The sequence below is a fragment of the Topomyia yanbarensis genome, chromosome 1 (genome assembly GCF_030247195.1).
Source record: "Topomyia yanbarensis strain Yona2022 chromosome 1, ASM3024719v1, whole genome shotgun sequence".
In the NCBI taxonomy this organism is placed as follows: Eukaryota; Metazoa; Arthropoda; class Insecta; order Diptera; family Culicidae; genus Topomyia; species Topomyia yanbarensis.
The window spans coordinates 133,447,387-133,474,845 of NC_080670.1; the positions used below are offsets into that span (position 1 = coordinate 133,447,387).

Here is a 27,459-nt window from a genome sequence, read left to right on the forward strand (position 1 = left end):
ACGAATGATGGTCTGAAGCTGGTTTACCAGACTTCCGGATAGCGACGACTTTAACTTGTCTCCATTCGTGCGGAACAATGTTTTCTTGTTGAATAAAGCCAACAAACGTTTCTTAGCTGAGTCAGGCAAGTTTTTAAGCAGAGCAAATTTGATGTTATCCGGCCCTGGAGCATTATTGTTGCACGATAGTAGAGCTATTGATAAGTCCACCATCGAGAACGAGAGCTCAGAGTCATTTGAAGTATCTCGGGAGACTTCTTGTGGGGGGACCGAATCTGGACATACCTTTTTCGCAAAGTCAAAAATCCAGCGATCTGAATACTCAACCTCCTCATTTGTCGTTGACTGATTACGCATGTTCCTGGCTGTCTTCCAAAGAGTACTCATTGAAGTCTTCCACAAAATGACGCCAAAAACATCTCTTTTTTGCTTTAATGAGACTTTTTAGCCTACGCTCAAGTGAGGTATATTCGACACGAAGTTCTGGCTTGCCTTCTCGACGCCAATTGTAGTATGCATTAGATTTTTTTTTTCGTACAATTCCGAGCATTCTTTGTCCCACCATCGGTTTGGGGGGCGTGCTTGAAAGGTTTTTTCGCGGAAGTGCTTAGTTTGAGCTTTAACTGCACTGTCGTAAAATAGGCTGACGAGGAAGTTATACTCGTCCAATGGTGACATAATTGCAGTAGACTCAATTGTCCTTGCTACCGTTTCCGCATATTTCTTCCAGTCAATATTACGTGTAAGGTCATACGAAATACCTACTGGCTCCACTGGACTGGATCCATTGGTAATATAAATAGCGATCGGCAAATGGTCGCTGCCGTGAGGGTCTTGAAGAACTTTCCAAGTACAATCGAGCGACAGTGAGTTCGAGCATAAGGAGAGGTCCAAGCTACTTTCTCGAGCTGGAGGGGCTGGGACTCTTGTGGCTTCTTTAGTATTCAAGATAGCTATGTTCAACTCATCACAAAGGTCAGAGATGAGAGGGGCTCGATTATCATCGTAAGACTCCCCCCAAGCGAGACCATGTGAGTTGAAGTCCCCTAAAATTAGGCGGGGCGCAGGGAGAACCTCAGTTATATCTTTGAGCTGCTGGAAGTTTAACGGAGCTCTAGGTGGGATATAAACCCGATCAGAAAACCATATCAAAAATATATCAAAATTATTGCTCGATTTGATATTTATATCATATGATCATATAATTTTGATATATGTCGCTTGGAACAAATTATAAAAAAAATTAAATTATATCTTGTTTTGATTTGTCAATAATGATATCATATAATATATCATATTTATATCAACCATATTGTCTTTTCAACATAGTAAGAACAACAAAATAATATCTTTCCAAGACAGTTTTACGAAGCTATAATGATGCCATTAGAGATGAATCATTCGTAACCCAACTTTGTACCGGGAAACAAGTGCTTTTGTTCTCTCCGGTGTGGTTTAGTTTTTTCGGTGGTACGAAGGTGCTTGCTGTGGCAGAGGCTGCAGTGAAGCATTACTAATAAACAGTCCCGCGAGTGATAATTGTTACCTGCGATATCAGTTAGAGTAGTGCAGTGAAGTGCGTTACTAAACATTTTTCTTGCCTGAAAGACGGCTTCGTTTAGACGAGCTATATCAGCTCTACTGTGTGAAGGTCACGCGGGTGACGGATAAAACAAACGAAGGATCAATTCACCTACCAGCTCGTCAGGAACCAACTGGTGAAGTGTTTCGTTTTTTACTTTTCTTATCGATTTTTTTTATTATTGTTTTTGATTTTTTATTTTGATTTAAATTAAATAGTGCGGTCGAGCGTGTTGCTCCCGCAACAAAATGGAACAAACAGAAGGATCACCCTTCGATGACGAATATTATGGGGAAGAAGAACATATATCTGATACTGAGACAGATAATGTTATGGTCGATCCACTTCCCCCACTTTCCCCCAATGTCTCACAGCCCCCCCGAGTCAAGGTTTACCAGGATGGATCCGCTGGTCCTTGGGTGGTATACTTTCGGCCCAAAAATAAACCGTTAAACAGCATAACTGTTGCACGGGAGCTGACAAAACGTTACTCGGCCGTAACCGAGATTAAAAAGGTTCAGTCAGATAAACTGCGTGTTGTCGTTACTGACTTGAAACAGGCCAATGATATCGTTAGCAATAGCCTCTTTACACTGGAGTATCGCGTCTACATCCCTTCTCGTGATGTGGAGATCGACGGTGTGGTAAGTGATGCGGGTCTAACTGTCGATGATCTGATGAATGATGGGGCTGGCCGCTTTAAGGACCCTAACCTTCAATCAGTTAAGATTTTGGAGTGCAAGCAATTGCACTCAAAGTCCATCGAAGATGGTAATTACTATCCATCAGACTCGTTTCGCGTAACCTTCGCCGGATCTGCACTTCCGAGCTACGTTGAAGTGGGAGGAGCTCGTCTACCTGTACGCCTGTTTGTACCGCGGGTCATGAATTGTTCCAATTGCAAGCAGCTAGGCCACACGGCCACCTACTGTAGCAACAAGCAACGGTGCGGTAAATGTGGGGAACGCCATGCGGATGATACTTGCAGTAGCCCCGCTGAGAAGTGTGTTTACTGTGGGGAGAATCCGCATGCACTTTTGACATGCCCAACGTACAAACTTCGCGCGGATAAACTGAAGCGATCCGCCAAAGATCGCTCCAGACGCTCTTACGCAGAAATGCTTAAAAGAGCTGTTCCACTTATCTCCGAAAACCCATTCGCTCTCTTGCCAACTGACGATAACGCCTCTAACGACCCTTGCGAGGGGCATTCTTTGGCTCCGCTTGGAAACTCTAGGAAAAGACCTAATCAAAACTCACCTGAACTTCCTCGTAAGGGTCCTAGGTTGTCCCAAACAAGGGTACAAAATAAAAATAATTCATCAACTGGAAGTGCTGGTACAAATCCGAAGATAATACCTCCTGGTTTTGGGAAATTGAGATACAACCAGGAGTTTCCAGCACTCCCCGGGGCACCAAAAATCCCAAGTGCTCCAATTTTACAGTCAGAAACTCAACCTAAAACGGGATTCCTTAAATTCTCTGACATTGTGGACTGGATATTCACAGCTTTCAACATTACCGATCCTATGAAAAGCTTGCTGGTTGCTATTCTACCAACAGTAAGAACATTTTTAAAACAGTTGACTGAACAATGGCCCCTCCTTACAGCGATCGTATCCTTCGATGGCTAACTTATTAGACGGAATCAGGGATCTGATCACTGTTTTACAGTGGAACTGCAGAAGTATTATCCCCAAAATTGATTCATTAAAACACTTGCTAAATTACAATCATTGTGATGCATTTTCCCTATGTGAAACATGGCTAACTTCTAATATAAACCTCAACTTCCACGATTTTAACATTATCCGCTTGGATCGAGAAGACTCATATGGGGGGGTACTTTTAGGGATCAAAAAGTGCTACTCCTTCAATCGAATCAACCTCCCTTCGACGCCAGGCATTGAAGTTGTCGCTTGTCAAACAACAATCAAAGGCAAAGATCTTTGCATTGCTTCTATTTACATTCCTCCTAGGGCCATGATGGGATATCGAAGATTCTCCAACGTGATTGAACACCTTCCCTCGCCCCGCCTGCTTCTTGGAGACTTTAACTCTCACGGTACGGGGTGGGGCTGTCTATACGACGATAATCGATCTTCGACAATTCAAGACCTTTGTGACAACTTCAATATGACAATTCTGAATACAGGGGAAATGACACGAATTCCTAGACCACCTGCGCAAGCAAGTGCACTGGACATATCTTTATGCTCGACATCACTACGGTTAGATTGCAAGTGGAAGGTAATATCTGATCCCCACGGTAGTGACCACTTACCAATTGTAATTGCAATCACCACTGGTTCAAGACCATCGACACCAATCAATGTTCCCTATGACCTCACACGAAACATTGATTGGAAGAGCTACGCTGCTGAGATATCCAAAACTATCGATTCAACACAGGTACTTCCCCCGGAGGAAGAATATAAGTTTTTGTCCAACTCGATTCTCGATAGCGCGATTCAAACTCAGACGAAACGAGTACCCGACGTGAACACCCAAAAACGTTCTCCCAACCCGTGGTGGGACAAAGAGTGCTCAGACGTGTACGCGGAGAAAGCTGCCGCGTATAAAACCTTCCGGAACGACGGGTTAGTTGCTAGTTATCGAGTGTACGCGATATTAGAAAAGCGAATGAAAAATTTAATGAAAGCTAAGAAACGCAGTTACTGGCGCCGGTTTGTCGACGGGTTAACAAGAGAAACATCGATGAGCACTCTTTGGGGCACGGCCCGACGTATGCGAAACCGAAACAGTACTAACGAGAGCGTGGAATATTCAAACCGTTGGATATTCGATTTCGCCAAGGTTTGTCCGGATTCCGCCCCGGCACAGAAAATCTACCGCGCCGCGTCGCCTTACAATACCGCGAACGAAACACCGTTTACGATGGTGGAGTTCTCACTTGCTCTCTTATCATGTAACAATAAAGCCCCGGGGCCAGATAGAATCAAATTCAACTTATTGAAGAATCTGCCAGACTCTGCCAAAAGACGCTTGTTGAATTTATTTAATAGGTTTCTTGAGGGTAACATTGTCCCACATGACTGGAGACAGGTGAGGGTCATCGCCATCCAAAAACCAGGAAAACCAGCCTCCGACCACAATTCGTATCGTCCAATTGCAATGCTGTCCTGTATCCGGAAGTTGTTCGAGAAAATGATCCTGTTTCGGCTCGACAATTGGGTCGAAACAAATGGCTTACTGTCAGATACACAATTTGGCTTCCGCAAAGGCAAAGGGACGAACGATTGCCTTGAGTTGCTCTCAACAGAAATTCAAATGGCATATGCTAACAAAGAGCAGATGGCATCAGTATTCTTGGATATTAAGGGGGCTTTCGATTCAGTTTCGATCAACATTCTTTATGAGAAGTTGCACCAGCATGGTCTTTCGCCAATTTTAAATAACTTTTTGCTAAACCTGTTGTCTGAAAAACAAATGCATTTCTCGCATGGCGATTTATCGACATCACGATTTAGCTACATGGGCCTTCCCCAGGGCTCATGTCTAAGCCCTCTCCTCTACAATTTTTACGTGAATGACATTGACGAATGTCTTGTCAATTCCTGCACGCTAAGGCAGCTTGCAGATGACGGTGTGGTCTCTATTACAGGTCCTAAAGCCGTCGACTTGCAAGGACCACTGCAAGATACCTTGGACAATTTGCCTGCATGGGCTCTCCAACTGGGTATCGAGTTCTCCACGGAGAAAACTGAGCTAGTCGTATTTTCTAGAAAGCGTGAACCAGCGCAACTACAGCTTCAATTAATGGATCAAACTATTGCTCAGGCTTCAACATTCAAATATCTCGGGGTATGGTTCGACTCTAAAGGTACCTGGGGATGTCACATTAGGTATCTGAAACAGAAGTGCCAACAAAGGATCAACTTTTTCCGTACAATAACTGGAACATGGTGGGGTGCCCATCCAGGAGACCTAATCAGGTTGTACCAAACAACGATATTATCAGTGTTGGAGTACGGATGTTTCTGCTTTCGCTCCGCTGCGAACATACACTTCATCAAACTGGAGCGAATCCAGTATCGTTGCTTGCGTATTGCCTTGGGTTGCATGCACTCGACCCATACGATGAGTCTCGAAGTGCTGGCGGGCGTTCTTCCGCTGAAAAATCGATTTTGGGACCTCTCATATCGATTGCTCATTCGATGCGATATTCTGAACCCATTGGTGATTGCAAATTGCGAAAGGCTTGTCGAGCTTAATTCTCAGACCCGATTCATGTCCTTGTACTTCGATTACATGGCACAGAACATCAATTCATCTACGTATAACGTCAATCGTGCTCATCTCTTAGATACTTCTGATCCAACTGTATTTTTCGATACATCCATGAAGGAAGAGATTTGTGGAATTCCGGATCATATTCGCCCACAAGTGGTCCCAAATATTTTCTATAACAAATACCATCAAGTCGACTGCGCCAAAATGTTCTACACTGACGGATCAATTCTCGACGGGTCCACAGGCTTCGGTATCTTCAACGAAAATTTTGCTGCCTCATTCAAACTCAATGATCCTGCTTCAATTTACGTCGCAGAATTAGCTGCCATTCAGTATACTCTCGGGATCATTGACACCCTGCCCTCAGACCATTACTTCATCGTTTCGGATAGTCTCAGCTCCATTGAGGCCATCCGTGCGGCGAAGCCTGGAAAGCATTCACCGTATTTCCTGGGGAAAATACGGGAATATCTGAGTGCTTTATCTGAAAAATCTTACCAGATTACCTTGGTTTGGGTCCCGTCACATTGTTCTATTGCGGGCAATGAGAAGGCGGACTCTTTAGCCAAGGTGGGCGCATTAGAAGGCGACACTTACGAAAGACCAATTTGCTTCAACGAATTTTTCAGTATCTCTCGTCAGAGGACGCTCGATAGTTGGCAAACCTCATGGAGCAATGGGCATCTGGGACGGTGGCTACATTCCATTATCCCGAAGGTATCAATGAATGCTTGGTTTAAGGGGTTGGCTTGCTGAAAGTAATCATTGTGTTTGTGAGAACGGCTATCACGACATCGAGCATGTTGTTTGGCTGTGCGCAGAGTACTGTGTTGCCAGGTCCCAACTAATAGATTCCCTTCGGGCCCGAGGTAGATCACCCTATGTGCCAGTCCGGGACGTCCTGGCAAGCCGTGACCACCCCTATATTTTTCTTATCTATATCTTTTTGAAAACCATTGATGTCCAAGTTTAATACATTTTACCCTCTCTCATTCACAGTAGAATCTCACCAACCTATCCCTGTATCTACAATATGGCATTGCTTCACGAGTCTTCGGTGCATACTCTTCTTGATAACCGTCTATCCAGAACATCATGACATACCGCACATGCAGATGATATAGAGTGCCAATAATTATCCGAAATATCGACCCTCCCCTCGCCCCTGCGATTACAGGCTGGAAACTACAACACTACAACAAAGTGTGCATATCCGCCACAATGATCAATCAGCAAACGACGATGTCAATTACACAATATGTATCCCACTTCCTACCTTTTTCCTTTACTTACATAAGAGGGGAGCAAGCCGCCCCTAAATACGGCTTTCCCTTCCCCCACTAACATGTGACATGTAATATAAAAAAATGAATTATCGGCCTCGTTAAGCTACAGCATTTGGGCCTAAATAAATGTATTTTAAGATAAAAAAAAAAGAGATGAATCCTCCCAAGTACTGGCTCCAAATCGCATTACTGGTAGTCTTGTCTTGTCATAGGTTGGAATGTAAATACATAAGAGAATGTACATTTGTAAAGTTACTCGCTGATTACAGAACACAACAGAGAAAATGTTCCGCTGTAGGCCCACGAAGCAGCAAGTAGCTTTAGAGATTTGATTAGACCGGTTTCGGCATAGGACAAGCCAAAAGAGCAGCACTCTGTAAACCCTGAAGAGGAATGGAAGCTAAATGTATATAAATTGCAGGCAAGCTATTAAAGAAGAGTATAAAATACTGGAACATGCGAAAGAATATGAATAAGCATTTTGAATATACTAAGGATGTAAAGCGCAAAACAGGAACGCCCCAGAAAAAAATTAAATTATAAAAGTACGCTGAACTAACTGCGAGTTCTAAGTTAGAACAACTTCTAACAAATAGCTGCGACGGTAATAATAATAATCAAATTAGTAACACAGCGAAATTAAATGCAAATTGTACTGATGAGAATTATCTTTAACAAGAAATTATTTGATTTATTAATTAAAAACAGAAAAAAAATATTTGGATTTATGTGATACAATTCTGATATTTTCAGATATATTTACTGTCCTCAATTAGATATAAACTATCTTAAATATCCGACTGTGTGATATAATTATTATATCAAACCAAGACTCAACAAAAAGATTTTATATCAAAATAGACTGAGATATAATAAGATATAAGCGATGCATTTTCTTGGTATAAAAACTTGATATTTCAACAACTATCCAGCTATATTTTATAGCAACCAGAGATATATATTTTTCCATGACATCTTATTTCGATATAAATTTGATGTTGATTTCTGATCGGGAACTGATGCAACGCATAGGTCTCTTCCTTTGATCTGTATTTGACATGCCACCACTTCGATACCTGTGAAGGCAGGGGGGTTGACTCTATAAAAAGAGTAACATTTTCGTATTCCCAAAAGTACTCCTCCATGATGATCGTCCCTATCCCCGATCAGAAACACATAACAAAAATATTCCAAAACTATATCTCACATTGTTACTTGTTATAAATTTTTGTTATTTTAACTACTAACGAGACCTAATTTATAACACAATATGTTACAAAAATTGTGTTCTGTTATAATCTTGTTATTTCATTCTGATCGGGTCTAGTCTAATAATATTGAAATCACGAAAACTTAAAGTATGATCGGGCCGAAGCCATGTTTCAGAAATAGCGAAAATGTCACAATGTGTGTGGTGCAGAAGTTGCTTGAATGTGTCTAATTTTGGGATGAGACTTCTACTGTTCCATTGAATAATGACAGTATCCTTAACACTGTTCGATGTATTAGCCATCGAAACTGATTAGTGAAGACAGGAGGGGCCATTTAGCGACTAGTTGCTTAGCAAAATCGCTAATAGTTGGGAGCCAGGCAGAAATAATACTTTTGAGTTGTGTCGGAATTTCAAAAACATTGAGAATCCATTCTACAATTGTTTTGAAGGAGATCAGACCTGTTTCAGTCTTGCTCTCCTGCTGTGTTCGAGCGCTACGGTCTTTCTTTTGAGTTCGAAGACTCGGAAGGTCCTTGCCTTGAAGTTGGAAAACAAGGACTGCTAATTTATTAGTCGATGGCTTCTTTGAGGTGGCTGGTTTGGTCGGTACCCTCCCTTTTTTACGTGGGAGCTTCTGGCAAGAGGCAGCAATTCTCTTCCTTTTGGCTCCAAGAGTAGGTACATAATCGGTGTCCCCTTCCGAACTACATCCATCATCTTCAGATAAATCTGAGAATGTGTTTTGCAGTGGTATGGGGTTCGGATTCGATGCTTTTAGAATTTCCGCAAAAGTGCGTTTGGATCGCTCTTTCGTGGAACGCTTAAGCTTGTCTGAACGTAGTTTATATGTTGGACAATCACGTGCAGAGTGAGGGATACCACCACAAAGAACGCATTTTTCAGCTTTCTTTGTACATGTGTCATCGTTGTGTGCTTCTTCGCACTTGGAGCACTTCGCTTTGTTGCAACAGTAGGTACTTGTATGGCCCAGCTGTTTGCAATTAGTGTAGCTCATAATTTTTGGTACGCACATGCGGACGGGAAGTCGAAGTTTGTCTAAAAGTACGTAATTTGGTAGAGCGGCACCTTCGAATGTCAATCGAAATGATTTCGAAGGAGTGTAAACTTTTGTATCGCCTGTGCCTGATACTGAGTTCAACTGTTTGATTTCCAGTATCTTAACCTGCGGAATGTTTAAAAATGCCCACACCATTCTTTAGGTCGGCGATAGTTAATGATTCTTCCGTTACAACGCCATCTATTTCGACGACGTTAGCCGGAATATACACGCGATATTCAATATTAAAACGTGGATCATTAACTATTGTGTTAGCTTGCTTCCGGTCTGAGAGCACGACGCGATGTTTATTCGTGTTGACTTTCATTATTTCGCGCACGCTAGAGAAATTGGCGGTTAGGCTTTTACTAATTTGGGAGACCCTCAAGGGTTTTCCTTTCGGCCGGAAATAGACCACGAATCGATCGCCTGAACGGTCATTATATTGCCGAACACGCGGAACATTATTGTTGGGAACGAAATTTTTGTAGCCAGTACCACCAGTACCAGTACCAGAACCCGCTCCTACACCCGAACCAGAACCGTCACTGAAACCCAATGGAACCAAGGGAGGTAGGGAGAAAGAGGAATTTTGGTTATTATTTTGAGTTTTCGGTATTGCACCGGTTGGGTTAATCAAGGGAGTGACGTGATAATCCATGTCGTCCTCGTCAGACATCGGGCTGGCAGGTATCACCGTCACCAAGAAAATTTAAAAGCAAAAACAAGCAAAATTAAAATAAAACAAAACTGAAGGAATAATAGAATAAAAGCGGGAAACTTAGCTTTTCTGCTACTCACTGATGCGCCAGCTGGATGGCGCGAAGTGGCGAAATCACCAACACCGTCCAATCACCCTACGCTGCAACACCGATGCGGCCGCCGCCGCTACGGTGATCGATGCGAGTTGAAAAATACCACCACCACTGCGTCGCCGCCGAAGTCACCTACACTGCAACAGCCGACAAGCGCCAAAGCACAACTTCTGGGCGAAACGCCCCGTCGCCACCCTCCTCACTCTCGCCTGCGCCGTATGCGCCACACGATACACAACTGACCCGAAAGGGAAAAAACTGCCGAGCACCGAACAAACGCAGACCGATAAATCATGTCTACCTCGTCCGAGATCAACCGAAGGAATGATACGATGGATTGTTGAGCTGTCTGATGTGATGATCTCTCTCTCGCGCAACATAATCAAGCTTTGTTTATGTTGCACACTAGTGTCACAGCGCGTCGCTTTACTCTCCCGCAACAAAAAGTCATCAAAATACCGATGAGTTGCTGGTGGATTTAAGAACGCGCCTAGTGACGAGGGTGAGTGAGAAAAAAAATTACGGCACGCAGCGCAGACAGCAGAGTCAAGTGAGAACACAATGCGAATTCTCCTCTTTCCGTTTTGTTTACCTCTATTTTGTCTACCTCGCAAATTCAACAAACGTAGTTTTTATTCATTGAATTATCACCATATGATTCAATTACTAGCCAGTATTTATTGACCATTCCCACTTGCCTTAAATTCGATTTAAATCAGTATACTGATATACTGATATTTAAACTTAAAAGACACTTATATGCTTTTTGACCTGGTTTACTGTAAACATATTTGTCAACAAATAGAGCACATTTTTGACATTAAAAATCCACTATCTGGGGCTAGGTATCATTCTAAAATCTAAACTATCTCCCATGTAACGAAACTATGTAAGGTTTGCACGTTTATAACTCCGATATTACTAGATGGATTTTAATCATTCGTACACCAACCGATTCAGAAACACCTAACTTAAATATTGGTAATTATTTAATATCTCCCCAATAAAAGTAGACTTTTGGAAATTGGTAAAATTAAAAAGTTCACGAAAAACGGGAAAATTACCATTCGTGAGGCAGATTTCTCAGACACAGCCGTCCATAGAGGGCACCTTATTGGCTCAATCACACACGAAAAGTCATAAATAGAAGCGACGCATGTCCGTTTAAATCAGTTGTTGCTCTTATCCCATGCGAGCAACATCGTCTCCGAGCGATGCAATAAGTGCTATCGATTTTCGGCAACGTTGGCATTGCACACACTCGCACCTAAGTGACTAAACCATATACGGTTAGTTTATAAATAGAGGTGACGCGTGCACGTTTGAATCAGTTTTTGTTCTGATGTCGAACGGGTAAGATCATGGCTGCAGCGTCTGGACGCTAAGCGGTAGACGCTATGCATTTTCGGCAGCGGTGGCCGTGTGCGGATTTTTCGGGTAGCAGCACGGTGTCACAGAATGATTTGCAAAGTGGGTGGGCGGGGTGGTTTGGATTTAATTCAATACGGTGTGTGCTGCTTAAGAGTGTTGCGTTTGAAAAAAATATATTTATTTTTATGCATGCGTGTGCGTTGTAACTTGATAATCCATGTTTACGGCGCTTTGTAGCTGCGTAGGGTAAAGAGCCTATTGGTTTTCATGTTTCATATTTCGGTTATATGTTTTTTATCAGTAAGGCATCTGACAACGTGCTTCTGTAGTTATTGCACTGTTCAGCAGCGTAGTATTTTATATAGGAGAGTACACTCAGGTTTCTTTACGCGGATTTTGAAATTTACGCGGTTTTCATTAACGCGTTTTTTTTTAATTTACGCAGTTTTCATTTACACGGCCTGTATCCCCTGCGTGAAAAATCTGAGTGTAATTGCATCGGAAACAATCACATTCCTAGCAGAACTTTTTGTTTTCTAATTTCAAACACTTTTGTTTCGTACTGCACATAACGGAAAATTTTAAAACAGAACTTACCGTCCCAGCAGCAGTTGAAGCGGGTGTTCTTTTTCGATTCAAATTCAAGCCATGTCTTAAGCGTTACTGGACTTAAAATTGTTTTCCCAGTTTATCCAGTCAGAATATCTGTCCTACCCTATGTATTTAAAACACAGTTCTAATCGCGTTTTAAAGTATACAACAAATAGAACGGTTGGGTATACTAATTTAAATTTTAAAATAAATCTGTTTTAAATTATGAAACAAACCGCTGTACTGAAGATATAATTATGTCAGTCCTATTACCACATAAAACACCTATATAACATAAAACGCTGCAGAATTGGTTTAATAATACAATGTTTACACTACAGAGTTATAACACGTTTTAATAATTAGCAACAAGAAAAATGTCACCAAGATAGCATAAAAACCCGTTTTAACTGGTAGTGCGAACGTTGCATAACAATGTAATTTATCAAATATTTTCATTTTTTCCAGCACTAATCGATCAAGAAATACTTAAACTTAAAATTGTTTACTTAAGTTCATTAGTACATTATTGAAAATTTAAATGGAAAATGAAATTTCATATTTCATGGAGAATCTGTATATTTCCGTTGGCGGGCGTGGGCTTTCCTCATCACAGCTCTCAATATGGAACTTTTCTTTTGAATATATTTTCTGGACAGACCAGCCTATTTTTACTAGATGGATCAGCCAAATAATGCCAATCACCTAGTGAGATACTTGATTAATTAATAGATTACCGTTAAAAGACCTTCAATAAATTATGTTTTAATGGGGAGGGTATATAGCAAATTGTAACATATGAAAACAGGCGAGTGAACAAGAACGTGAGTCGATATGTGTGATAGGAAAAATTCATTTGCACACTCTTGAAAAAAGCTACATTTTTAATGTCACCGTGGTTGTGTCCTGTACACAACCCTTTAATTTTTGACATTAAAAATGTCTTACTCCACTATCTGGGGCTAGGTGTCATTCTAAAATTTAAACTATCTCCCATGTAACGAAACTATGTAAGGTTTGCACGCTTATAACTCCGATATTACTAGATGGATTTTAATCATTCATACACCAACCGATTCAGAAACACCTAACTTAAATATTGGTAACAGGGCCGCAGAGAGAAAATACGGGCCCGGGGGGTCCAACGTACGGGCCCCCACCACTGTGTATTGCCTGAGTACAAAAAAGTCAATGTTTGAAATCCATTGGAGTTCACTGATATTATGTATAGTACACTGAAATTTTATATTCATGTACCATTTTTTTGCTCTAGTTCTTTGTAGTGCCAATGAAGGAAAAAACGTAGAGTTTTTTTATACTTTGGGAGTTTTTAATATCTCTCCGACAGTTTTGACTTTGAAAAGCGCCATTTTTGTTAATAGTATTTATAAAAGTAAGGAAATGGCAAGATTAAAAATGTAGTAATTACTAAAATTAAAAATATCCAAAGGGCGACCAACGGCAAAAGATAAAAAACAATAGGAAAACTAAATATTAAAAGAATGTACAAAAGAGCTAAAAATAACAAAATCAACCAAATAAACTAATTTATGTCTATTGTCAAAAAAGGTTTAATCGAGAAAAACCAAAACAAAACCGATAAAAAATTGATAAAGGAAAACAGGAAACTAGAAAAACATATTGCGAAGATTAAAAAAGTCGAACGTTATTGAACAAATGGTGAAAATAATAAAAAATCGATAGAGAAGTAGGAAATATTTTTAGAATCGATGAAAATGAAAAAAAAACTATTAAAAAGAATACAAACATTAATATAAAAAATGCATAAAACTGAAAAACTCGGTAAATCAAGAATAATAAAATTTATTTAACATTAAAAACAAGACATATTTAAAGCAATAGAATAAATAAAACTAAATAAAACGTTAAGAATGCATAAAACGGTAGGAGTATATATAAAAGACAAGAATAAAATAACCATAAAGAAATTACAAAAAATGAACGAACCACAAAATTTTGAAAAGCTGGAAAATTTAAATGATGAAAAGACGAAAAAGTAAAGAAAATTGGAAGTATTGAACAAAAACGGAGCAAACAGACAAAATGGAAAACAAAAAGTAATAGGAAAAAGCCAACATGGTATACTATAGAAACACAAAAATGAAGATATTAACACGAAAAAAAATGAATAAAATGGATACTATTTAAAGAATAGAAAAAGCACTAGAAATGAAATTTGAAATAAATTCAAACAACTAACTAAATGTAAAATTAAGATAAAGTGCGCATAGTGTTAAGAAAAGATAAATCAAATGTTTTTTTAGGAAAATAAAAAAATCAATGTTAACGTATTGGAAAATGGTCAACTGAAAAAGTACTTTCAAAATAGGTTAAATGGAAAACATGAAGAAATAACAATAACGAATTAAATCTTAAGAAAAAACCTGTTTTAATCCACCTAGCGGTGCAATTGTGCCTTTCTCATTTCTCTAAACTATGGCACGGAGGCTTTTTATGTTCAACATAATTGTGGAAATGTCTATTACATTCTTAGTACACTTTGCACTTATACACAATGGCATGCCAGCCACTAACTTGATGAGCTACGTGTCGACGGTGAAACACTTGAAACAAAAAAATATCATACTCCATTAGCCTAATCAGCATTAGATCAATGTTATCTGCTTGCTAACTCATTTTGTCATGCGGGGGTGGGTATGTGAGGAGGGCGAAAGTCCCATGAACGAAAGACTCCCCAGCTTAAATTAGTATGCTTTGTGATATAGTGGTGGTTTAAAGATGATGGGGTTGAAAGGGAGGGGTATGAGGGCTGGATGGGGTGGTGGTCTGAGGGGTGATTTAAGGAGATTTTTAAAGGAGGGGAGTGAACAGTAGAGGGGGGGGGTGTAACCCCTCTCCGTAAACCATCAACTACGCCCCTGTTAAAATCCAGAAACCTTATGCGAGTCGAAAAAAAGGCCGGGATTAGGTTGACGTTTTTCAGAGTGATTGCATAACCTTTCTATATGAGAAAGGCAAAAATGTGCCAAAATCCAAAAAAGTGAATTGTCGTCAAATTTTTTTTTCGAGTTTGCATCAAATCTCGACGTTTCATGCACCTTGAACACATTTAGCATCAAAAATAAAAATTCTATTTTTAATTTTTCCTATAGTTTATATGAGAAATTTCTGTGTGGCCGCACTCTGAAACCCGTAATTCCAGAACCAGAATTCCGATCGATCCAAAATTCAATAGCAGCCGATGGGAAGGTTGCACCTTTCATTTGAGACTAAGTTTGGGCAAATCGGTCCAGCCATCTCTGAGAAAAATGAGTGACATTATTTGACACACATACACACACATGCACACACATACACACATACATGCACACATACAGACTTTTTCCGATCTCGACGAACTGAGTCGAATGGGATATGACACTCGGCCCTCCGGGCCGGGATTAGGTTCGCGTTTTTCAGAGTGATTGCATAACCTTTCTATATGAGAAAGGCAAAACGTATAAAAAATAAATAAAATTATATTAAATGAACAATGGGAAAAAATAAAACTACGATAAACGGAAAGCTAAAAACTAGAAAATGAGAAAAAAATAGGAGAAAGGTAAAAAAATAAATAATAAGACAAATTGGAATGAATTTGAATAAGTAAAATTGCTTTTGGAAATGCAAAAAATATGGAAAAAAAGGAAATAGAAAAACGCTACGACAAGAATAAATGTAGCAAATAGACAAATTCTAAAAATTAGATGGAATGACAAAACAAAAAAAAAAGCAAGGTATTTAAATATGAAACAATAAGAAAAAACCTGTTTTAATCCACCTAGCGGTGCAATTGTGCCTTTCTCATTTCTCTAAACTATGGCACGGAGGCTTTTTATGTTCAACATAATTGTGGAAATGTCCATTACATTCTTAGTACACTTTGCACTTATACACAATGACATGCCAGCCACGAACTTGATGAGCTACGTGTCGACGGTGAAACACTTGAAACAAAAAAATATCATACTCCATTAGCCTAATCAGCATTAGATCAATGTTATCTGCTTGATAACTCATTTTGTCATGCGGGGGTGGGTATGTGAGGAGGGCGAAAGTTCCATGAACGAACGACTCCTCAGCTTAAATTGGTATGCTTTGTGATATAGTGGTGGTTTAAAGATGATGGGGTTGAAAGGGAGGGGTATGAGGGCTGGATGGGGTGGTGGTCTGAGGGGTGATTTAAGGAGATTTTTAAATGAGGGGAGTGTACAGTAGAGGGGGGGTGTAACCCCTCTCCGTAAACCATCAACTACGCCCCTGTTAAAATCCAGAATCCTTATGCGAGGCGAAAAAAAAAATTAGCCGGGATTAGGTTGACGTTTTTCAGAGTGATTGCATAACCTTTCTATATGAGAAAGGCAAAAATGTGCCAAAAGCCAAAAAAGTGAATCGTCGTCAAATTTTTTTTCGAGTTTGCATCAAATCTCGACGTTTCATGCACCTTGAACACATTTAGCATCAAAAATAAAAATTCTATTTTTAATCTTCCCTATAGTTTATATGAGAAATTTCTGTGTGGCCGCACTTTGAAACCCGTAATTCCGGAACCAGAATTCCGATCGATCCAAAATTCAATAGCAGCCGATGGGAAGGTTGCAGCTTTCTTTTGAGACTAAGTTTGGGCAAATCGGTCCAGCCATCTCTGAGAAAAATGAGTGACATTATTTGACACATACGAACATACATACACACACACATACACACATACACACATACACACATACATACACACATACACACACATACAGACTTTTTCCGATCTCGACGAACTGAGTCGAATGGGATATGACACTTGGCCCTCCGGGCCGGGATTAAGTTGACGTTTTTTCAGAGTGATTGCATAACCTTTCTATATGAGAAAGGCAAAAATTAAGAAAGCAGAATTTTCTCAAAAAAATGCGAATAATATTAAATAACAGAGAAAAAACTATAAATTAAAGTAAGTGATAGTGTTAGCAATAGAAAAAAAAGCTAAAGTAAGGAACGTAAAAAAATGGATAAAATAAAAGTATGCAAAAAGATAAAAACCTGTTTTAATCCACCTAGCGGTGCAATTGTGCCTTTCTCATTTCTCTAAACTATGGCACGGAGGCTTTTTATGTTCAACATAATTGTGGAAATGTCCATTACATTCTTAGTACACTTTGCACTTATACACAATGGCATGCCAGCCACGAACTTGATGAGCTACGTGTCGACGGTGAAACACTTGAAACAAAAAAATATCATACTCCATTAGCCTAATCAGCATTAGATCAATGTTATCTGCTTGCTAACTCATTTTGTCATGCGGGGGTGGGTATGTGAGGAGGACGAAAGTCCCATGAACGAACGACTCCCCAGCTTAAATTGGTATGCTTTGTGATATAGTGGTGGTTTAAAGATGATGGGGTTGAAAGGGAGGGGTATGAGGGCTGGATGGGATGGTGGTCTGAGGGCTGATTTAAGGAGATATTTATAGGAGGGGAGTGAACAGTAGAGGGGGGGTGTAACCCCTCTCCGTAAACCATCAACTACGCCCCTGTTAAAATCCAAAAACCTTATGCGAGTCGAAAAAAAAATTAGGTTGACGTTTTTCAGAGTGATTGCATAACCTTTCTATATGAGAAAGGCAAAAAGGCAGAATCGTACAATTGTAGAAATACAAATACAATACAAATCCATGTAGGAATAAAAAAATGGAACAAAAACGAGAAACATGGATCAAATTTCAAATAAGGGTTTTGGTTGGATTTTACGCTATGCTGGTTTCGAAAACATTCATAATCCTATAAAAACATGGATTGTTCTTTTATTTGTGTTGGTGTGTTAGCACACCAACACAAATATTTTACAAGAATGTTGTAACTGATTTCTAGAAAATAGTTCAAAAATAAAATCGTTACGTTCAGGAAGCGACGTTCAAAATCTCATGCTCACTCCTCCAAAACGAAAAGATTTTGTATGCGGATTTAACTTGCTACATTAGTTAGCTAATCTTGCTAACTAGTTGATTTAGTTCGGTAGCAGAGTTCAATTTTCTCTTCGAAATCAATCAAACACAATTTAGCAATTTTGTTGAACGTATGCACCTTAGAATCATTGGCAGCTGAAGGATTGTGAACTGAGCAGCTGAAGGATTGTGAAAATGTTAGTAGAATTTTCGCTATTCTAGTTACCTCATACACAAGATATTGAATTTTTAATTGTTTTCTCAAATAAATTTTTGTCGAAAAAGTATTTGTCAAAATTTTGGTTTCTGTTAAAAATCCGGGCCCCCTTCAAAACTCTGGGCCCGGGGGGAAACACCCCGGTCCTCCCCCCTCTCGGCGGCCCTGATTGGTAATAATTTAATATCTCCCCAATAAAAGTAGACTTTTGGAAATTGGTAAAATTAAAAAGTTCACGAAAAACGTGAAAATTACCATTCGTGAGACAGATTTCTCAGACACAGCCGTCAAGAGAGGGCAGCTTAGTTGCTCAATGAAACACGAAAAGTCATAAATAGAAGCAACGCATGTCCGTTTAAATCAGTTGTTGCTCTTATCCCATACGAGCAACATCGTCTCCGGGCGATGCAATAAGCGCTATCGATTTTCGGTAACGTTGGCATTTGCACACACTCGCACCTAAGTGACTAAACCATATACGGTTAGTTTATAAATAGAGGTGACGCGTACCCGTTTGAATCAGTTTTTGTTCTTATGTCGAACGGGTAAGATCATCAGGGTTGCCAAAATTAAATCTGTATTTTTGTCCTAAAAAATCTTTTCATCTGTATTTACTCTTTGAAAAATCTGTGTCGATATCTGTATCGAATCAGTTGAGTCCTTGAGAGAGCGAACCATTTCAAAAGTTGACATATGGATAGTTATTTAGAATTGACAGCTGCGATGACCACAAGTTGGTAGAGGTGTGAACATTTGTCGATATTTTAAAATTAGTTTTTTTTCTTATTACATTAAGTATGACAGTCATAGCCTCGAAAAGTAAACATTCACATCATGAAATAACCCAAACAAATCTTTACCAGTGCTGCATTCGGTAACCGTAAACAGAAAACCATCCTACACGGTCGCAAGCACTCATATTCGAATATCTTTCCATGTAAGTTCTCACACTGAGATAGCAACATATACTGTCAGTCATACTACGTGAGTGCCTTTGCGGAAAAATGTTCTGTCTTTTTGCTCTTTTGCTCACTTCGTTTCGTTTCAGCTTGACTGAAACCTCTCGATGACAGTCAGTTTCGAAAATTATTGTCATCAAGTCTGGCAAGGGAAGTTTTAAATTCTGCACGATACAAGCCTTGAATTCAATATTACAGTTCAAATACTTTACTTATTTAAAAGTGGTTTGGTTGCTAACCAAAGATTGTTCGAGAAAAATTGTATTTCAATAGACCTTTCTCGTCAGACCTAACACCTGTTTTTCTTATTTTTAATCGAAAGATTACACAATTATAAGAACATTTCCGTAAAAATGAGATTTTTAGGAGCTATCATGATTTTTTAATGATTTTTTAAAATTTGAAATATGCAAGAATGTTGAATATTTTTTTCACCTCAGCAAGAATGGTGGGACTTAAAATGTGCGTTTGGGCAGCACTGTTTTGAATATTTTCACTTAAGTTCTTGGCAACGCGGTAAATGAAGTGGTGAATCGCAGTACAAAATTCATTAGCAATGTAAACAAACTAAAATGAACCTCTCGCTGTAGAACATTGGATGCATTGGATGAAAATGTTTAACCTCACTTTTGTGACATTTCGCAGAGCTTGTTTACATAGGCTGAGAATTTTTTTTTATTCGACCACAGTATGAGAAACTTTATTTGGTTTACTTTTAAATGCGAATATCTTGTATTCGCCTTGCTCGCTAGGCTTTCATTTTTATTTGACGCCATTAGGCAATGTTCCATTAAATTTGGCATTTAGATTTTTCTTGTCCACGATTCGTTGAAGAAAGCGATTTTATTTGTTGCGATCAATTTAACTTGTTTTGTTTTTTTTTTGCTGAATTACAACATTAGTCACAAAATATTTTGATGATCTCTGGTAATTGGTAATCTCTAGTAATCCTTGAAATTATATACATCGCAATATAGGTCCGCACCAGTTGCAGCCGCTCCACCTCGCCGGAATCGAGTTAGCCGATGGTCCAGTCTGCGTCACACTCGGCTGTCGCTGCACCAATGGTAGCTCCCAACCAGGCCTTTGGGTTAATTGCTCAAATCGCAGCTACTGCTGGTAGTGTAGCGATCGGCTTCGTCGGTAACACCGTTGGACATGCCCTCATCGGAATGTTCAGCGGTTCCGATTCACAAGAGGCAGCCTCGCTAGGACAGGCTGCCCCGGTATCGGGCGAGGCAAACACTCCGGCAGGACCATGCTCGTGGGAGATCAAGCAAATATCTTGTACCCAAGGCCAGGTCGAGTGTGATTCGGAACAATTACCAAGTATAGAAGTCCATATATATATAGCGTTCACGTGATACATTTTCCTTAAAGTTGATTAAATAAAAATAGTATAAATGTTGGCCAAATCCTGCAGCACTATAGGATCACAGATAGAGCATTAACACCAACTCACTGTGCTTCGGTGTTTTTTTGCAAACGAACTATCAGGTCTATGTTTTTATTTAGTAAATATTTTAATAAATATTAGTTCATTAGGAGTATGACTTATTTTGATGGCGCAGTGAAGGGGTGCTTAAAGTGCGAGTCGTATCTTTAAAATCGATCACTTGAAAGTAGTATAAATAATTATAAATGCGACAACAATAAACTCATAACCTTTTTAATGGTTATTTAGCCATAGGTAACGAGGAAATCGGTATGTTTTATTCATGTACAACAAAAGATACTCAGCAATAATGTAACTTATTATTAGTTGTTACGTAGTATAAATGATTATAAAATGCGATAACATAAGCTCATAACCTTTCTAGTGGTTAATTATCCATACTGCCGTGATATGCATAACTGTCCCATCTGCATAGGAAACCCAAATGGGACTGTTATGCGGATCACGGCAGCATAGGTAACGAGGCAATCGGTATGTTTTATTCATGTACAACAAAAATTACTCAGCAACAATTTAATTTATTATTAATTGTTACGCGTGATTTTGTCTCCAGTGATTGGCCAAAATTAGTCGCTTTTAGAATCTGGTGCTCTAAGCATAACTGTCCCATGTTAATAGCGAATCCCATAACACATGGAACAGTATAGCGACCATACAGCTGCAACAGCGAATTTAGCATTGACATCAATATAACCAGGTTGGTTGCAAGCAGAAAGAACAATACTAGCTGGGCTGCTAGCTGTTTGTGCTACTAATAACACTTGCAGTCTGTCAAATTAACATGATTCTATGATCTAGCTTCAATGACGATGGAATATAGCCGAATCCAAAGCCTAACCCATCAGCGCATTTGATCATGTAATTGATATTATAAACTCTGAAAGAAATACATTTTATTGTTGTCTGTTTTTGAGGTTAGAACTTTTATACTATTGTGAGAATGGTCCTCAGCAACTATCCTTCCAAATCAAAAACTCGTGCTAGCAATGGCTTCGTTCAGAAGCGTCAGCATCACAAGCGATGAATATGCATGACTGACGGTCATGGTGTTGAGCGGCTGACCCTGAAATCTATCCCAAAACCGTATTCGTTCGTTCAGTCCGAGCGATATTGCGTAACTCGGGGAACAGGCAAGTGCGACGTCATGTCGTCATGGGCTTCAATTTTGTACATACAGGCACCTATAAATAACCAATCAATTTAATTATGTGGATTTAGGCCATACCGTAAATTTGGCTGACATACCCCGTATCAAGTCCCACACACATAGCACACCATCCTGGCAACCAGATGCGCCCATCTCGGCCTGCCACTGGTCTTTGAAAATACATGTGATAGGACCGCAATGGCCGTTTAGGGTGAACTGCAATAGGTGGCTATCAAGCCGGAACACGTTAACAGTGTGGCCCTGGCTGCCAGTAATGACTGTACCGCCCGCCACTTCCAAACATGTCACCGGTGACCCTGCTGGTGAAACTCCAGGATACATCGAAGCTCCTCCTCGGATGCGTGATGTTGAGCTGGCAACGCTGTGGACGGATTTGAGCCGGCGGGTTGCTGAAATAAACTAATGCTTCCTGCCGAACCGCTGCGTACGTGGGCTAAAAAGAAAAAGAATTAAGGCACTTGATGACATACTCATTACAGACTGAAAATTAAATGACTTAGAATATACAGTATTTTAAAAGAACAAGTAAAATCTGTCTGCGTCCTAGGTGAGCTTAAAAAATTGCTTGAAACATAGAACTTACTTCGCCCATATGCAGACGTAAATCCCCAATCGATCTGAAAACTTTACGTGTACGTTTCCAGTCTCAGAAAATCGATTCGTTCACTCAACCGTGCGACTATCACTTTGTCACCGGCGAGGTTTATGTTAGTTACCCCATTGTTGTGGTTGTTTTCAGCTTCATATATATCCTGCAATGAAACGTCCGTCAATAGTTGTAATAAAAAACAAATGACTCCAAACAATTTACCTAAAAGTTACCAGTCGTTCCCTCCCAGAACTTTAAACGCCCATCTGCACACCCAATCTCTATGAGATCATCAAAAAAGTCCAGATACCAGATCGGCGAAGTCTGGTAACATTTCTTCCGCGCTGAACTTCCTCCTCCAGGTGGCTGAAAACATTCCCCAGCGCTCATCTGCTCTCGAGGTGGGCAGTTCCGGCATCAGGTGCAAAGCGTCGATAGTTTTTACCGAGTATAGCGTCGAAAAAGGATCGTTTCGCAGCACCTCCAGTTTTAATTCTACTAGATCTTTGCGAATAATTTCAATTAGCAAACTTGCATCCGCCGCGCTAAAAGATTAATCGGGTAATTTTAAAGCTGACACTAAATATTTCGACTTACTTGCATGCCTCTGCATTTTCCGTGGAGGAAGCTGTTTCTCCATATTCGCTTCAGCTCGTTTTTCTTCAGGAGCTATGGACTAGAAGGTTTTTCCGCATTCTCTTTCTCTGGACTGTCAGTCGCCGGTCCTGATTCCTTTTCCTTGGTCATACTCAGATCGCTATTTTTATTGAAAAGGAAAATTTAAATCCCATGGAACAATGATGGCTCCAAAAATAGTTTAGGTGGTTATGACAAAAAGAACACTTACGAGTGCAGAAATTCCCAGAACCTCCGCCTTTTTGACCCAGTTATCTGCATCGCTTGCCATCGCTTCGACCGGGTACAATGTATGGGAAAACGTCCTGAATCCGAACGGATACTGTCTCATCGGTGGTTTATGCCTGGCAAATCGCTGAATTTTGCTCAGAACGATCATGCGGAAAAAAAACAATGCCTTTTTTGCCTGCTCACTTCGCTGCCATGAAGCCGACGATGAGTCCTTTTTCCAAATGAGTCACACGGTTGGCCCGAGTGAATATGTGCGTGTAGAATACGCTTCCATTATGTTTGTTCTGTAAATCAACAAGGACATCTAGACACGAAAAAGAATGTTGCAGGGGGAAGCTTATGGTAAAAACTCACCGAACGAGAAAGTCCTTTCCAAGTATCTTGCTGTTGTGTTTAATGTTGACGGTAACGAAGTCGGAAGCGACTCTGACCTATGAGATTTTTCTGTCCCCGAGCGCTATCAGCGGACACACTACGAATTTAACCGTCAAGTGGCTTTCACTTTTGCTGAGCTGGAAGCGGCCGCTCTGAATCTGTACAGCGACATCCTTTTGAACCACTTCGGATTCATGAACTATACACTATAATTATATTATACAATGGATTTTTTCATAACGTTTACTATTCCCTAAAATCACGAACCGATCCAATGGCTAATGATTATGTAGAACTAGGGGAAAGTAATAAAAACATGAACGACAGCGAGCAGGATAAATTCGAGGATTTGAACAATCAGTTAAGTCAGCTGTTGCGGGGTAACACATAACGGGCGCGTTCATCCGAGGTGAGATATAATTTCAAACTGTAACTGTAACTGGTGCCCGACGTCGACAAAAATCAGTCGTTAGTTTTCTGAGATTTTTTCTGCAGAAAACTAAAATATTTAGAAGTGTCAAACAATCAAAAACAAATCTATCAGTGCAGCCAGTTTTAGCACAATTTCATCAAAGTATGCTGTCACTCTGACAGTGTACCTTTATGGGTGTACCTGGGTCATAAAATGTGTCCTCAAAAAATCGTCAGAACATTCCGTATTAACATATTTGTATTTGGTAACCTGGCAGATTGCTGAATCAATTTCCGGATGATTTGATGTGGAAAGGTGAAGACATTTTCTAAAAAGGCCCATACGTAATAATATTGATCTTATTAAATCTTATTATATGAAAAACGTGATTTTTTGGTAAGAAAAAAGAAATCGGTATTTTTAGTAACATTATTGGTATTGAAATTAAAAATCGGTTTAAATATCGATAAATCGGTATATTCTGCAACACTGTTTTGGGGTTCATCTACGTCAAAACAATGTTTTTGACAAATTGGAATGAACTCTTCGAGTTCATACCCAGTAAACGAAACGACGAATAGCCAGATTAAAACAGATGCCGGCTAGCGGTAGGCTACTGGAACTATGTTATAGGCTACCCGCCGTAACTTTATTTCATATTCCCCACTCGAAGTTCATCCAAATGGTGAAAAAGTATGGAGAATCGAGGTAAAATAGGACAGGGGAATACAGAGTAAAATGGGCAGCTCGAAGAATTTTTGATTTTTTCAATAGTTAGAGACACCAAATTAACGTGACAGTATTCAGAATTGACCCAGCGATGAAAACGGAAGCTGTTCTGCATATAAAATTTTTTGACGAGAAAGGTCTATTTCCTTCGCCGTTTGGATAAAAGCTGTAATAGAATTACGCGCATTCATAAATTCATTTGATGTATGACTATGGAACATGCTAAAGCAATGTAATATTTAATAATATAATATTCGTGTGGCATGCTATGGGCTTCCCTAATAATATGAAACTGACTTTTATTTATTCGCAATCGCAGTAGGCAGAGTTGAAATGCAAGGAAAACACAACAAATCTAGAGAAAATTTTCAATAGGACGTAAGTAACATTGAGAGATTCTCTTTGCGGTCTTTCTCTTCTGTTCATTACTCGGCCGTTTCAACATTTACTACTCTACTCTTTGCATAATATTGTAGTAAAAACCGTCGGCTTTCGATATGTACTGGAAAATTAGTATAAAGTGTTGTAATGACGTCGTAATAAAAGAAAGAGAAAGTAAACAAAGAGATGCTCTCAATGTTACTTACGTCCTATTGAAAATTTTCTATAGAAATAGATTTTAGTTTTTTCGTCATACTGATGTGTTTGGTAGTTAAAAATGTGCTCTATCTCTTGATAAATATGTTAAGAGGAACCAGGTCAAAAAGCATATACGCATCTTTCAAGTTTAAATTTCAGTATATTACTGTTTTCGTTCGAATATAAGGCAAGCGCAGAAGGATCAATAAATACTGTCTAGTGATTGAATCATATGGTGATAATTCAATGAATAAAACTACGCTTGTTGAATTTACGAGGTAGACAAAACAGCGCGAGGTAAACAAAACGGAAAGAGGAGAATTTGCATTGTGTGCTCACTTGACTCTGCTGTCTGCGCTGCGTGCCGTCATTTTTTTTCTCACTCTCTCTTGTCACTGTTGCTGGCACTCACAATGCTAAGTTTTGGTTGCTCAAATTCTCTCAACTAAAAACGACGATCATTTTGATTTGTGACCGAAGTTTTACGTACATTTTGATGAAAAGGTGATAGTCATGATTTCGTGCAACTCTGATCTTTACACAACACGTCATCGTTTCCATCTTTATCCCTTCCATCTTTATCCCTTAATTTTGTATTGGAAAATATTGACAACCTCAATTAGGTACAGAAAATGTTTCCACCTTTTTATTCTGCATCATGGGAAAAAATTTAACCATCGAGCTGTCAAATTTAACTATCGCTCTGTCAATTTTCACCATGCTCCAGAGTAGGTTTATTTTGAAAATAACTTTTGAAGTGTCAGATTTTAACTAAAAGTTAAAAATTTCACCAAATGGTTCACAGCCTAAGTCGACCAATGTAGCTGTCTAATTTTCGGACAAAAAATTAAGAATTCACAGTCACAGAGTATTACAATTAACGTTTCTGGAAGTAGACTTCAGCCAGGCGTTTGCTGGGTGCTAACCTGAGTGCATTACAAACCTTTACCTTTCAGAATGAGCGACCACTCGCAAAAGAGAAAATATATTTTAATAAGGCTGTGCACGCAGACGAAGTCGACATAAATAATGACTTTTACTGTGAGCCGTGTTTACCAATACTGCCATTAAACTGTGAAGCAATGTTTGTAAACACGGCTCACAGTAAAAGTCATTTAGGTCGATTTCATCGGCGTGCATAGCCAAATATAGGGTGACCATACGTCCTGGTTTCCCAGGACATGTCCTGGTTTTTCAATGACTGTCCTGGTGTCCTGGGAAGTCGAGGAAAAAGCTTGATTTGTCCTGGTTTTTCTCCTGTAAGCCTAATAACAGGTGTTCAATAAAAATGAGTTTTTCAGTCATGTAGTCGAAAAACAAAAAAAAAAATCTTCAACGAATTCAGTATTTTTTAATATAAAACATAATGTTTATTCTTCAAAAAAATGTCAATGAATATTAGAGAAGGGACCCTGGTCAGCAGTAGGACGCAACTTAGTCGCGATGTTCTCACAAGAGCACTGGACGGCACTGACGTCCTTCTTCCGGATACAATTCGGGATCCTGGTAGTCAACTGCTTCGTATCGTTGACTCGCCAATTATTTTTATACACTAAAGCACTGAGGGAGCCGAAAAAACCCCAATGGGACGGCACTGGGGCAAGTTAGTGGGGTTTCTTTCTTTCGGCACGTACGGTATCTTTTTCTGCTCAAGATACTACAGCGTCTTCTTGGCGTAATGTCCGGCCAGAAGACGTACTTCCCAACCACATGATGCTCCTTTGAGAACGGCAGAAGAATACACTCAAGACACTCCTCCTGGTACACTTGTTGATTGATGGCCAGACCGCTCGGCTTGAACCACGGTTTTGAAATTCCTCTGTCCAATATGGCGATGTACAGCATAACATTTCTTTTAAATTTATGCTTAAACTAATATTTTACTTCGGGGTGTGTGGCCGACTTGTCGCTGGAATAGTAGCTGTGATTTCCTGGAATGTGGGTGTTCGAGAGCAGCAATGTCTCGCGGTAGTTGTTCGTCAT

The 27,459-nt window shown here is 39.7% G+C and overlaps 1 protein-coding gene and 1 long non-coding RNA gene across 7 annotated transcripts in view; one reads left to right on the forward strand and one right to left on the reverse strand.

Annotated features, from left to right (window-relative positions):
* Positions 1–27,459, forward strand: part of LOC131688869 (thymidylate synthase) — an 888,839-nt gene that overhangs the window by 301,993 nt on the left and 559,387 nt on the right. The window lies entirely within an intron of this gene.
* Positions 21,642–23,487, reverse strand: LOC131689399 (uncharacterized). The gene is made up of 6 exons (XR_009305394.1): positions 23,362–23,487; positions 23,112–23,271; positions 22,737–23,059; positions 22,509–22,677; positions 22,003–22,358; positions 21,642–21,938 (listed from the first exon to the last, which is right to left on the reverse strand). It is a non-coding gene; the product is annotated as an uncharacterized LOC131689399 (long non-coding RNA).